Source organism: Lathyrus oleraceus, chromosome 6 (assembly GCF_024323335.1).
Source record: "Lathyrus oleraceus cultivar Zhongwan6 chromosome 6, CAAS_Psat_ZW6_1.0, whole genome shotgun sequence".
In the NCBI taxonomy this organism is placed as follows: Eukaryota; Viridiplantae; Streptophyta; class Magnoliopsida; order Fabales; family Fabaceae; genus Lathyrus; species Lathyrus oleraceus.
The window spans coordinates 470,460,274-470,476,086 of record NC_066584.1 but is presented as its reverse complement, the minus strand read 5'-3'; the positions used below and the strand labels follow the sequence as shown (position 1 = coordinate 470,476,086).

At 38.3% G+C, this 15,813-nt stretch overlaps 1 non-coding gene across 1 annotated transcript; it reads right to left on the bottom strand.

The window, feature by feature from the left end:
* Positions 1–9,228: 9,228 nt before the first annotated feature.
* LOC127098923 (small nucleolar RNA R71) lies at positions 9,229–9,335 on the bottom strand. The gene has a single exon (XR_007793607.1). It is a non-coding gene; the product is annotated as a small nucleolar RNA R71 (small nucleolar RNA).
* Positions 9,336–15,813: the final 6,478 nt, after the last annotated feature.

The window sequence follows — 15,813 nt, the reverse complement described above, 5'->3', positions numbered from 1 at the left end:
ATCCAATCTTTCGACTTCTTAATCAATATATGACTGAATGAACATCATCAAGATCATATAAAATGCCAGAACTTCTGACTTTTCCCCTAAACCCTGATAGACCCTTTTAACTGAAGAAATGCACGGAAAAATGGATCGATTTATGTTATGCTGATGCGAGTGAAAAACTTAGGGTAAAATTTAGGGTATGACAGCATGAACATGGTTATATCACTTGGTAAGGATCAAACTTCAAGCATCAACGCACACTTGCCTTGCAATCCAAGCTCCATTCAGACTATCCAACATTCATTTGTGGACCTCAAGCAATGATTTCATGGGCCTGTGTGCGCCCATGCACCCTTGCATCACCATTTGCCAAAATTGGAAAGTGATTTGAAGTGTGCAATTATCAATTGTTTTGGCTATAAATAGAGCTTCAATTGCTCAAAAATGAACACACATTCGCGCCAGCTTTGATCCCCCATCTCAAACCCTCACTTTGCAAAGGATAAGCCTGAGAAATTCTTTTGAATTTGAGGTTGAATTTCCACTGTTTTGAAATTCAAATCTCTAGGAATCCACAACCTCTTAACCATCTAATCCTTCTTCTGCAAGCAAGTGGAGTAATATCAAGCACAAGCAAGATAAAGATCAGTTGAATCTAGACCTCCATTGAAGGTATTTTCCAGAAATTTTGAACTCTTCGATTCTCTCAAATTCTTGCTCAATTCTATTGATTCTTTGGTTGTCTGAAGTCCTACCAATGTAGGCAAGAAGATTGAGTTGCTTTGAGGCCAAATCGAAGAAACTCAGTTCATGTACCTCAAATTTCAACTCCATGTATCTCTCAATATACTTGGAGTTAGGATGAATTGAGGCCAGATTCAAGCTCAGTGCCATTTTTACTTTAAAATCATGTCCCTATTTTTCATTTTGGTGATGGTTGATGGTGGACCAATCCGGTGAGGTCCATTGGAGAAGAAGACCGGAGCTCTAGCTCCGGTGATGCGTTGGCAAGTCTCTGAACCACATGATCCATTTATTTTGTTTTAATCTTAGGCGTTGGTTTTGATTACCACATTTGCAGCGCAGTTGACTAGTGACCACATGGAACGCACGCTAGGGACCATGTGATCTGCCACCTCAATTAATGAGGGAGATCAGATGGTCCACGTATTTTTGATTTTCTGAATTTCTATTTTAATTGCATTATTTTCAATAATTCATATTAAATTCAATATTGATCCAAAAAATATGGGACTTTCACCAAAAAATTCAAATATTTTTCTCTTTCATATTCTGAATTAAAAATATTTTTTGGATCATTATTAATATTTTTCATGAATTAATTGATTTTGCATTTGTTTTTAATTGTTTAAAAATATTTTTAAATGTCCAAAAATTATGAAATTTTTTCTCCAAGATCCTTTGACCTTATTTTACCTTGCATTTCTTTGGTGTTTTGATGAGATTTTAGGAATTGGACAAATCATATTTAATTTAAATGCACTATTTTATTATTTTTAATTGAATAAATGCCAAATTATTTTGTTTACCATTTGTATTGACTTGTTTGAGTTTGCTTATTGTTGTTGGGCCTTGGTCAAGCTTGATTTGACTTTGTCAAATTAATATCATTGGATTTAGGGGATTGATGGAATGTACATTCCATCTCCCAAAATGAATGAATGATATTAATGTGGTAAAAGTCCTCCTTTGACCAATTTGTGATTTCATTCATCCCTCTCCCACTTCATCTTATTCCCTTTCTTCATTCATTCATTCCATTTGGCCTATGACATCTCAAAGTCCTAATGCTAGTTGATTGAAAAATTGACATGAGTATGGATGAGATTAGGCCACACCTTTTGCATATTCTTTTTGTGTGTGGTATGTTTCACGAGCATAGTCCATTATACTATGTCTCTATCATGCATTAACACCAAAATTCTATTGCCCGACCTCAAATAGTTGTGACTTCTACGTAAGTCTTACGATTGCTTAACATAGCGCTAAATTTGTGAGATAAAAGGCATAAGCATTCTAGTTAGTGAGATTGTAACTCTCCCCTCTTTCATGGTATTGTGTGGAAACTTGGCCTTCTTTCCTTCCTTTGGAAGATATTTTGGTTCAAGGATCCATGCTTGTGATAAGTGGGTTGAGTGTTCTCCAAAGAATGTCTAGAAATGAAAAGCAAAAGCAAAAAGATACTAACTCTTAACCTACTAACTACTAACTTTTAATTTCAAGCTTTTACTTTAATGCAATTTACTTTTAGCACTTTATTTCATTTGCCATTATTCATATCATTCTAATTGTTTATGTTAATACAATTTTCATTTTGTCCATTTGGACCATATTGTGTGATATATATTTGTTTGTGCATACTTTGCTAGTTTGTGTGGTCTTTGACCATTAATATACATAATAATAACAAAAACCCTAAAAAACTTCTGAGTGGACTGTTGGCTTGATCTGGGACAAATGGACTTAGAATCTAAGCAACCTTCCTATGCTAACGGGCTTGGCCAATGCCAATTTTGAAGAAGATCATGGAAGGGATAAGCTTGGATGTGGCCATCTTTATTCGATGCCTTTGCTCTTCAAGATTAATATAATTGTGCATTTGTGTGTTGCTTGATTCTAAAATTCCAAGGGAATTCTGGGTTTCTATTGACATTCTTGTCTATTGGATTACTACCCATTTGGTCATATCTTTTCAACTCTAAACTTTTAATTTTGTACATAGGATAGTCTCTTCATCTTTTCCCCATTTCTTTAATTTCAAAATCTCTCCCTCCATTTTTTTTAAAAATCTCCTTTGTGTGAACTATTTTTGTTCTAAACTTTGACCACTTTTGCAAAAAAAGGTAGAAACTTTGGCCTTATGCCATTGCGTTTTCAAACTTCTTTTCTTAAATCAAACTTGTAAATAGACTTAACTATACTTGACTTAAACTTTCAAAAAGCCAAAAAGAACTAACTCATTCAAACCATTTTTAGGCCTTTGTGCCTCTCAAACTTAAATTTTGTTAAAAGCAATGCATCCATTTTGAAATTTGTATCACGAACTACGAGGTTTTGATCCCTCATTTTTATGTTGGTACGTAGGCACAAAACCGAAAGTCTTGTCAAACACAAAAATATAATTAATGAATTATTTTCTCATCACTTTGTACAAAATACATATGCACACAAAAAGGGCTCCCTAGGAGTACCTAGGACACTTTGGGTGCTAACACCTTCCCTCTGTGTAACCAACCCCCTTACCTGTGATCTCTAACTTTTATTACTTTTTATTTGAAAACTTCTTACTTTTGGGTTTTGTTCGTACTTTTTCCCTTTTCCCTTGGAAAAAATAAAAGCGCGGTGGCGACTCTTGTTACTTGATCTATAGCTTGTCAATAGCTTGATGATCATGAATTTCCCGCTACACTTCTAAGTTCATCAATAGAATCAGTACTGAGATCTTTGAGGGGGTTTGAGGAAACTGCTCCACCACGTTGAACTCACTTTTCTGAATCAGCCTTAGTACCTCATCATCATCATTAGGCTTCAAGACCCTGGATTCACGCGACTGACACCTTGGAGCACTAATTGATTCTACAATAGGAACATCGGCCCAAACATATGACCACTGCGGGTCACCTTAGTAACATCAACAATGCTTACGACAAAATTGGTCGTAGGCAAAGGAACCTCTTGACCATCTTTCACCATAGTTGCATTGTACTGATATGGGACAACTTTATCGGATTCATATGGGACTGGACCCGCCAACCGTATAACCAACGGAGATACCGATCTTTTGCTGACGCTGTTACTGCTGTTGCTATCATACTGAATAACCACTCTTTCAGGATTCTTAAATACGGGAACAATGACATTTACATCGTCACCTAAGTGACAGGATTGGAAAATTTGAATCATGCCTTCATCCATCAACAGCTGGATGTCCCTCTTTACAATCACACAACCCCTAGGGTTGACACTGCAGATTACACAACCATCATGGTCATGCTCACAATCACTAACCAAGCAAATGTCCTTGTGCATCCTCACCAAGGACCTTCTAATGAAATGGACGTCGTATATTTTGAACTCCCTGGGACAGCCGTCCACCATATTAACAAATGAATTTCCATGAGCAGACAGTGGGTTAGCTTTAACATTCGGCGCTCGGTCCTCAAAGGACACCAATCCGCTTTTGACCAGCTTCTGAACTTCATACTTAAGGGGGTAACAATTATCTATATCATGTCCGGGAGCTCCTTGATGAAAAGCACAACGAAGTTCCGGTTTATACCACCAGTGAAGTGGTTCGGGGATTTGCGGAGGATTTCTTGGTTGTAACCGGTTCTTGAGAACCAAAGAGGGATATAATTCTGCATATGTCATCGGAATAGGGTCGAAAGAGACCTTCTTCCTCTCAAAATTTTGTTGCTGATGATTGTTGGTATTTTTGTTGTTGTAGGTGTTTGTTCGTTGTTGTGGTTGTTGTTGACGTTGTTGTTGTTGAATTGGTGTTGATTGATTTGCTGAAAACACAGGAATGACTGAAGATACTTGATGATGATGTTGACGGGGTGGTTGATTCCTTCTAATCTGAGGCCTCCTTTGCCTCCCACTTGAAACTGAATTAGCTTCACTCTCCTTCTTCTTGCTGAAATTGTTGTCATACCTCTTACTGGATGACACCTCCTCCCTAGAAAACCTTCCTTCTCGGACACCTTCTTCGAGCCTCATCCCCATGTTTACCATCTCGGTATAGTCATTGGGGGCACTGACAATCATTCTCTCATATTAAAATGAGCTTAGGGTCTTCAGAAAAATCATAGTCATCTCCTTTATCTCTAAAGGAGGGGTGATCTAAGAAGCAAGATCTCTCCATCGCTGAGCATACTCTATGAATGTCTCCTTCTCTTTTTGGGACAACGACCTTAACTAATCTCTGTCTGGAGCCATATCAACATTGTATTTATACTGCTTATTAAATGCCTCACCCAAATCATTGAACATGGGGATGCTCGCACTATCCAATCCCATGTACCACCTCATAGCGGCACCGATCAGACTGTCTTGATAATAATGGATCAAATTCTGATCATTATCCTTTTGAGTAGACATCTTTCTGGCATACATCACCAAGTGACTGAGTGGACATGTATTCCCCTTGTATTTTTCAAAGTCAGGCACTTTGAATTTCACTGGAATCTTGACATTTGAAACCAAACACAGTTCAGCAGCACTCTTCCCAAACTAGTCTTTACCTCTCAAAGTTTTCAACTCCTTTTGCAGCTTATGCAACTGATGCATGAAATGCAATGCTTGATTGTTTTTGTTTTCTAGGAACTTACTATATTATTTGCAAATATATATATTTAACAATAATTGCAACAACTTGATATGACCATAAAAATCTCTTTTATTTATATAATTGGAAGGATTACACTGTGTACAATTTCAGAAACCAAATGAAAATACAAGAGAAAAGGAGACTAGTCATCCTAAGGATCCCTAACAACAATGTCAGTAGATCTGGCTGCAGGCGCGTACTTCCTTCGAATGCGTCGAATCTCGGTCTCAAAAGAAGCCTTCATCCGAGTCTTCTCGAGGACAAGCTGATCAACAATCTTCTTCCAACCAACGGAAGGCTGAGGCAAACTAGAGGAAGATGAAACCTATGGCTCTCTCTATCTCTTTGTCACTCGATCTTCAAGTAGATCAATAAGTGCATCTTTGTCCTTAGACCCAAGCTGCAACTCCTCATGCTTTCGGCTCAAAGCATGGAAATGCTCTTCCCACATATCCTTCTGTTGCTTCATCTTGGCGAGTGCGTCTTCCAACTCCTCTACATCTTGGTTAGGGAGAGTTAATGGCTCAACCACAACCATAGACATAGGTCTTTCACAAGGATAAGGTATCTTCAACTCCAAAGCTCTCTTCTTCACCCAAAGAGTGTAAGCTTCCAAAGCTACACAATTGCACGGACTAAGCTCAGATCTTCCTTTCCTATCCATATTATGCCAAGCATGCACAATCTTCTTCTTCAAATGTTGGGGATCTTTACCCTTTTGATAGAAAAGACCTTCTAAGAATGTTTTATTAGGTATGTCTCTCAAGGGGAACATAAGCTGACAACGAGCCAAAGCAGGGTTGTAGTTGATTCCTTCTTGTGTACCAATGAGAGGCACATTAGAGAATTCACCACAACTATCAATAATCTCCAAACTGCTCAAAGAAGGATCATACCAAACTATATCATCATTAGTGAGAGACATAAGTCTCTGAGACCACCGTAGACATTGTTTGTTTTCCACAAAAGCAGGCGTCCACTTGTACAGAAGAGGAATACAACAGACAATCGTTCCACCACCTTTAGAATTTCTGAAATGCAAAGAGAAGTATATATCACCCAACAAAGTAGGCACAGGATTCCCAATCATGAACATTCTAATAGCGTTAACATCGACAAAACTGTGAATGTTAGGGAACAATGCTAATCCATATATCAGTAACACAAAGATAACTTCAAAAGCATCCACACTACTAGCTTGAGCAAAGGCAGTAACTTCCTTGATGAGGAAATCAGAAGGCAACCCAAACAATCCTACTTTCTTCACCCAATGAGCCTCTATCTCAGACTTCTTCAAGTTAAGAGCTTCAGCAATAAGATGAGATCTGGGAATCTCTTCCAATCCACTTAAAGGCACTTTGTTAGAAACAGGTATTCCCAAAAGATGGGCATACTCCTCAAACATAGGCACAAGCTGATAATCGGGAAAAGTGAAGCAACGGTAGAGAGAGTCATAAAATTGAACCAACACACTCAAAAGTCCTTCAACCACATCAGCAGACAAGATAGACAGAAGCATCCCATGGCGTTGTTTGAAGTCCAAGGGATATAATACAAAGGATTATAGCTTCCATAACTCTTTCAAGTTGGGACCTCTGAAATTGTACTTCTTAGTGTTCCTTCGTCCACAATCCATGGTCTGAAAATATTTGTAAATTAGACCTCAGTTCCTTGAAATTTTTGTGTGATGAATGTTATGATGCGCATGAATGCAACAATCACATATAAGGGATCACACACAAGGAAAAAAAACAAAGGCCAAGGGATGAATCAAGTCATTGTCAACATCAATCATCCATTTTAGTGGATTATGGTTTACACCTATCAACACCCAATTTCCATTGATATTGACAAGACCTTATTGGATCAACCAAGAAGCAAAGGTTTGTTGTGAGTCACGAGCATGGAGTCTGGGTAAGAACCATCCCAAAGGAGTGAACTGAGGATAACAACCTGTAGATCATGTTCTAAAAAGTTCCCAGAGTCCTAATTCCATCTATCGGATATTACAGGTTAGGATGACTGACTCATCAACCCATAATATTCTCAAGAGAAACTCGTTTGCGTGTAATATCGCGTAACAACTATTATCAAGTCTACACTTAAACAGTCTCTGCACAACGTCCTAAATAGGCCAAGAGGGGTTAAATGTTCTATGGTCCTCAGCTTCTCGGACTCCAAATCAGAGATAGTAATGCCTAATCACAAATACTTGTGTGACATTCCCAACTCCAAAAAGGTCTCCACTGAGTAGATGGGTCTCAAGCCAACTTGTTAAGGACTACCCCACACAAGTCGAACATGACTATACCATCCTCCTATCTTATTCTCCACATCGGGGACTATTACAATTTAGTTTACACATTTGAATTCAATTGTAACAGTTACTCAATGCCAAAGCTTGTCGACATTATTTTAATTGAAGAATCAAGATTCAGTTCCAATTCTCAATTCGTAATCCAGGTTTTATTTTGATTGCTATTCTATTTATTTATGCCTTATTGCATGTTTGATTTTCCAAATACCATGTCTGTTACCGGATCCATGTCCGGCTAAACCCTTAGGTATCGATATGTAAAGACTGTCGAAACGAAGGGATTCATAGAAAATTTGTGTTAGTTTTTATAAAACTTATTTTTCCGGTTTTTAGTTTCTTAATTTAATCAAACTGTTTTTCATACGAGAGTACAAAACAAACTAAGGTTACGATCAACAAGGAGTTTGAGATTTTAACCAGATAGCTGAAACTAAGCATTAATCCTAAACACAGCGAGAACGCTTTAGGATTAATTAGAATTTATTCATATTCAAAAATTACTTTTAAATTCAAAATGAGATCGCGAGAGCCAAGCATTCTGGTTTAGGAGTATGGTCAGAATCAATAAAAACGAGAGTGTGAGACTAAGTCCTTTCTATAAATAATTTCTACTGAAGAATATTTTGAACAATAAGATTACACCAACTATCTATCGAATCCCCGAAGGTTGATGCGTTACATACCGATATCCCCTCTATCTCATATGTTTATTAATATTCTATTTACGTTATAGCTATTTCTCTTCATCCCTCCAATCTTAGAACGATCATCAGCCTTAGATTTACATAGTAACATTAGATAACAATACGTCCGATTATTAGTCCTTGTGGGTTCGATAATCTTTAAAACTACATGATAGGACTGTGCACTTGCAGTCACGATTCCCATAGACTTACTAAGTCGCGATCAAGTTTTTGGCACCATTGTCGGGGACTAATTTAGTCGATATCGTAACTCTAGTGTTGCCCAGTATAGACTAAGGCAAATAATTCTTTTTCCCTTTCTACATTTGTCGAGTGTATGCCAAGTACTCGCTCTCAAGGAGAGAAATTAAAGCTACAGTTCAACGAACCTGAGCATTATCTTAGATTAGAACGCCAAATACGAGACTTGATACGGGAACATCGTATTAAGCTAAATCTTCCTGACCTTAACATCCCTACTTCTGAATCAGTTATTCAACCAGAGATGGCCGAAGGAGTGCAAAACTGTCCTCTTAAGTACTATGCAATCCCTTCGCAGGATGAACCACATAACAATATCGCTGCCCCTGCCATCGAGGCCAATAATTTTGAGCTAAAACCTTCGTTGTTGTCAGCTGTACATCAAAACCAATTTTCAGGTAGTCCCACGGAGGACCCGAACCTACATTTGTCAGTATTTTTGCACATACGCAGACACAATGAAAGCGAATGGTGTCAGCCCAGAAGCTATAAGACTACGTCTTTTCCCATTTTTATTAAGAGAAAGAGCTAGAGCTTGGCTCCAATCTCTACCATCCAACTCTGTCACTACGTGGAACGAGTTGAAGAAAGTCTTCTTAGCCCGATATTTTCCACCTAGTAAGAAGGCTATGCTAAGAGCCCAAATAAACGGGTTTAAACAAAAGGATAATGAATCACTTTTTGAAGCTTGGGAGAGATACAAAGACATTATGAGGATTTATCCACATCACGGTCTAGAAGAATGGTTGATCGTCCATACCTTTTACAACGGTATCTTATACAATACAAGATTGACAATAGACGTCGCTGCAGGTGGCGCACTGATGGATAAACCATACAATGAGGCCTATCAACTCATCGAAAGTATGACCCAGAATCATTACCAATGGGGAAGCGAAAGAACCTCTATAGAGAAACCTCAAACGAAGGGTGGCATGTACGAATTAAGCAGTCTTGACCATGTCAACGCCAAGGTAGATACTCTTACTCAAAAGATAGACAGCTTGACCATAACACCAACAGCCACTGTGGCTTCCAAAGCACCAAACTGCGAGATATGCGGAGTTCAAGGGCATACTTCCCCAGAATGTCAACTCTTGACAGGAACCTCCATAGACCAGGTGAACTATGCTCAAGGAAACCCTTACTCAAACACCTATAACCCAGGTTGGAAGAACCATCCTAACTTTTCGTACAAAAACAATAATGCATTGAATGCACCTAACCAAGCACCTGCTGTACCACCAGGATAGTATAAAGTTGCCACAAATACTTAAATGCTCCTAGGAAATCAAACTTAGAAATAATGATGGAAAACTTCATAGCTACCCAAGCCCAAACAAATAAGGATTTCCTAAATCAAAACATACACACTAGTGAGCAAATCAAGCAGTTAGCAAACAAGGTAGACGCATTAGCCACCCACAAAAAAATGTTGGAAACACAAATCTCGCAAGTGGCTCAACAACAAGCACCTTTTTCTTCTCTTGCAGGCAAATTTCTTGGACATCCACAACCAACCCCGAAAGGTCATGCAAATGCTATTATACTATGAAGTGGGACAGAACTAGACGAACCGACCGACCCTAGAACTCAAAACCCATCCATGCATCAAGATCCCGGTAAGGTAGCTGAGAAGGAAGACAAACAAGAGGAAGATAAAAATGAAGAGGCCGTAGAGAAAGAAGAACCTTATGTGCCTTCACCACCGTATAAACCCCCTATCCCTTATCCTCAAAGACTTGTTAAATCTAAAAGTGTAGGACAATTAAAAAAATTCATAGAGCTTCTAAAACAATTGAATATCACAATACCCTTTAAAGAAGACATCACTCAAATGCCCTCATATGCTAAGTTTCTCAAAGAAATCTTATCTAACAAGAATAAGATAGAGGATAATGAAACTGTTACACTTACTGCTGAGTGTAGCGCCATAATACAAAACAATATGCCTCCTGAGCTGAAAGACCCAAGTAGTTTCTAAAGGAGAAGAGTGATCCAAATTGCAATGGAATTTAAAAAAATTCTCCTTTAGTGATCCATACCAATGGGCATGATCAGTGATAGAATCGTTACCTCTTGTGGCTATTGTAACCTTTAATGCAGATCTACGGAGCGATCACGAGCGTTGAACGATGACAACACCTCTACTCAGTCCACACGAATGGATTCCTTCAACCTTAGTGCTAGCTACTACGAATGAAGGCTTTGAGTGAGTGAGAGAGAGAGAGAGAGAGACGAAATTGCAACTGCACAAATGCTTCTGCACAAGGGTTCTATTTATAGAACCACTTGTGTGGGCTGCAAGCTAAAAACCCACTTAAGTGTATGTGGCCCATATCTTATAATATGCCAAAATCACTTAAGTGTGTGGTACCTTACCATATTTCGTATTCTACTTAAGTACACCATACCTTACGATGTTCTACAATTCACTTAAGTGTATCGTACCTTACGGTGTTCCTTAGTTACTCTATCTCTCATTAATCCGTCCTTTTATGTGTGACCCTATAGGTTTTCGCGGCATTGACAATTATATTGAATCACATATTTAACATAATAAACAGTGAGTGGTATCTAGCAACACATCACTGCTATTCAAGACACGAAAATGTCATGTGATATGATAAATCCTTTTGTGATAATACTTATGTGTACAATTACCCTTTTGCCCTTATGTCTATATTGAACACAAGACATAGACCGTGTCATCCTTGTCCAGTTCAATATTGGGCCCATAGACATTTATCCTGTTACGCAGGATGGGCAAATTCAATCTAGGTCACTCATATCCCTCAGCATGCTTCGTGGAGTACCCATCAACTGTCTCTATGGTCATCCAGTTATGGACAACGTTTGACCAGCAATAAGGCACTCGAATCTATATCTAGGGTCTATAGTGGTTTCAGGTCGAAGGGTGGTATACACCATTATCACCATGAGAATAACTTATGACACTTTGCATAACATTCTATATAGTATTCTCATAGCGGGTCAATCCAGTATAAATATTACTCTTAATATTCATACCTATGTTTAAGACTTGATAACTCTTTATCCATGATCCATAAGATGTGATCATCAGTCTATATACATAATAGTCTTAATGGTTTAATGTTATCCCACTTCACAATAAAGCTCGACTACGGATACTTTAAGAATAGTGTCCTTATGTTTAATGTGATCTCATGATTAAATCACACTTGATACATTAAATGGACTAGCTATTCTATGGACTTTATTAAACAAACATAATAAAGAAAAAGCCTTTTATTATTAATAAATAATTCGATACAAGTACCAAAAGTATTGGCCTCTAGGGCTTACACCAATAGTTTCTCCATACCCTGTGTAATTGGAATGTTTGTTATCGACAAAGCACAATGCGACTTAGGAGCCAGTATTAGTTTAATGCCCTTGCCCATATGCGAAAGGCTAAAAATGGGAGAACTAAGACCTACGAGGATGTCCGTACAACTTGTAGATCGTTCTGTTAAATTTCCCGTAGGTATGCTAGAAAACATTCGGGTGCGCATAGGACAATTCTATATTCCTACCGATTATATAATCATGGATATAAAAGAGGATTCCAACATCCCTATCATATTAGAAAGACCATTCCTAGCTACAGCCGGAGCTATTATAGATGTTAAGAAAGGCAAGCTAACCTTTGAAGTTGGTGAGGAAAAATTCGAATTCATTTTGACACAATTCCTAAAGGCACCAGCTATAGATGATACATGGTGTCTACTAGATGTCATCGACGAATGCATAAGAGAGATGGAGAATGAACAAACATCATACTCCGAAATATTGAAAATTCCAAGGCCTCATACTTTTGAAGATGAAAATTTAAGTAAGGAATACCAAGATGACAGCCTAAGTGAATGCCTAGCACTAACGCCCGATCATATGCCTTTCCCAAAGAAACCAACCCTAGAACTTAAGACGTTACCCAAAAATCTAAGGTACAAATTCCTAGACACTGAACTTGAGTGACCTGTAATAGTAAATGCAGACTTAGGGCAGATAGAGACCGAAAAGCTTCTACACGTTTTGAGAAAATACCCCACTATTTTAGGCTACAATATCTCAGATCTAAAAGGAATAAGCCCATCCATATGCATGCATCGCATAATGCTAGAGGAAGACAATAAGACCTCTAGAGAACAACAAAGAAGGATAAATCCCATTCTGAATGATGTAGTAAAGAAAGAAGTGTAAAAACTGTTAGAAGTAGGTATTATCTACCCGATATCCCATAGTCAATGGGTCAGCCCAGTACATGTCGTACCAAAGAAGGGAGGCGTCACAGTTGTGAATAATGAAAAAGGAGAATTTATAGCACAAAGAGTGGTTATTGGAAGTAGAATGTGTATTGATTATAGAAAATTAAACAAAGCCACTCGGAAGGATCATTTTCCTTGACCGTTTATCGATCAAATGCTTGAAATATTGGCTAAGCATTCTCACTTCTGCTACCTAGACGGTTATTCGGGATTTTTCCAAATTCCTATTCATCCCGACGACCAAGAGAAAATGACATTCACATGCCCCTATGGTACATTCGCCTACTGACGAATGCCATTCGGACTGTGTAACGCTCCCGCAACATTCCAAAGATGCATGATGTCAATTTTCGCTGATTTAATAGATGACATCATGGAAGTCTTCATGGATGATTTCTCTGTATGCGGACAGAGCTTTGAAGGTTGCTTATCGAATCTTGAAATGGTACTAAAAATATGTGTAAAAGTGAACCTCGTGCTAAGTTAGGAAAAATGCCATTTCATGGTCCGACAAGGAATCGTACTCGGACACATAGTATCCGACAAGGGGATTGAAGTCGACCAGGCTAAAATAGAAGTTATAGAAAACCTCCAACCTCCGAAAACCGTAAGAGAAATACGAAGCTTCTTAGGACACACCGATTTCTACCGGCGATTCATTAAAGATTTCTCAAAAATCACCAACCCACTGACTGGCCTATTGATGAAAGACGTTGAATTCATCTTTAACGACAAATGCCTCGCGGCGTTTGAACAATTGGAAAAAAACTCTTATTACCGCACCTATCATGCAACCGCCCGATTGGAGATTACCCTTTAAAATCATGTGTAACGCTAGTGACTATGATGTAGGCACAATCTTAGGACAAAGAAGGGATAAGAAACTTCATGAAATATACTATGCAAGTAGAACCCTAGACCCTGCACAGATGAACTATGCCACCACAGAAAAGTAACTTTTAGTCGTAGTGTTTGCTCTGGATAAATTCCGTTCATACCTAGTAGGAGCAAAGATAATTATCTATACCGATCATGCTGCAATTAGGTACCTGTTAAATAAAAAGGACACCAAACCAAGACTCCTAAGGTGGATCTTACGATTACAAGAGTTTGAACCTGAAAACGTCGTGGCCGATAACTTGTAAAGAATGGAAGGTATTGAACCTGAACGAGTGCCTATAAACGATAGTTTTCCGTACGAAAGACTCATAACCCAATTGGAAAGCAATACAGCTAAAGATGCATTAACCCATAAGGATACCAAAACAAACGAGGTAGTGGAAGCAATTTACACCAAAACCACATTACCATGGTACACTAACTTCGTCAACTACTTAGCAGCTAGGGTGCTTCCGCCAGACTTGACCTACCAACAAAAGAAAAATTTCTTCCACGATCTTAAACATTACTATTGGGATGAGCCTCTACTTTTCAAAAGAAGCGCCAACGGTATTTTCCGTTGATGTGTCCCCGAGGATGACGTAGAAAACGTAATCTCCCATTGTCACTCTACTCCCTATGGAGGACATGTAAGCACATCGAAGACTTGCGCTAAGATCTTGCAAGCCGACCTCTTTTGGCCCATTCTGTGGAAATATATCCACATCGCGATCACAAATTGCGACCAGGGTCAACGCACTACCAACATATCTAGATGTGACGAATGTCGCTTAAAGGCATTTTGGAAGTAGAAGTCTTCGATGTTTGGGGAATCGATTTTATGGGACCTTTCCCATCTTCTTTTGGTAACAAGTATATCCTTGTTGTGGTCGATTACGTATCAAAATGGAGGTGAGGCCATAACATCTCCAATGAATGACACACAAGTATAATCTTCCCTAGATTCGGAATGCCGAGACTTGTCATCAGTGATGGTGGCTCCCATTTTATTTCAAGGATTTTTGAAAAGCTATTACTGAAATATGGAGTCCGACATCACGTAGCAACACCCTATCACCCACAGACAAGTGAGAAAGTAGAAGTCTCAAACAGAGAAATTAAACAAATCTTAGAAAAGATGGTTGCCACCTCTAGGAAAGATTGATCCTCAAAATTACCAGAAGCCCTGTGGGCATATAGGACAACTTATAATACCCCAAAAGGAACCACACCTTTTAAGCTAGTTTATGGAAAATCATGTCATCTGCCGATAGAATTAGAACATAAAGCATATTGGGCCATTAAGACCCTTAATCTCAATTATACTGCCGCAGGCGAAAAAAGAATATTAGATATCCACGAACTAGGAGAACTTAGATAAGATGCGTATGAGAATGCCCGAATCTATAAAGAAAGAACAAAAAAATGGCACGACAATCGCATATCAAGGAAAGAGTTTAAGGAAGGAGACAAAATACTTCTGTTTAACTCCCGCCTCAGACTCTTTCCTGGAAAACTTCGTTCTAGATGGTCCGGTCCCTTCGAAATTACCAAAATCTTTCCAAATGGAGCAATAGAGATAAAAGGAAAAACGAGCGAACTATTCATAGTAAACGGCCAACGTTTGAAACATTACCACAACATTGATAACAATGATTTCATTGCAAATCTAAAGCTTGCAGAGCTTCACGCTCATTCAAAAGAACAACACATATCCTATTTCTGTCGAGCTTACGATAATAAACAAAGCGTTTGGTGGGAGACAACCTACACTCTGTCTTTAACTATTTAATTTCATTACCCAAACTTATAATTATTACTACTGCTTAATTTTCATTCCTTTTTTCTTTCTTATTTCTCATAAAGTTAATTGGTACCTTTCTTTATTATTGATCATTACTAACTTAATATTGTTATCTACTTAAATTTATCTAGCTACTGACTATCACAATGCAACAAGTAGATTACATGGATATAATCTTCAGAGGCAGAGCTCAAAGGAGACGTTTTGAGGCTCTAGCTCAGAGAGAAATTACACTAACCTTA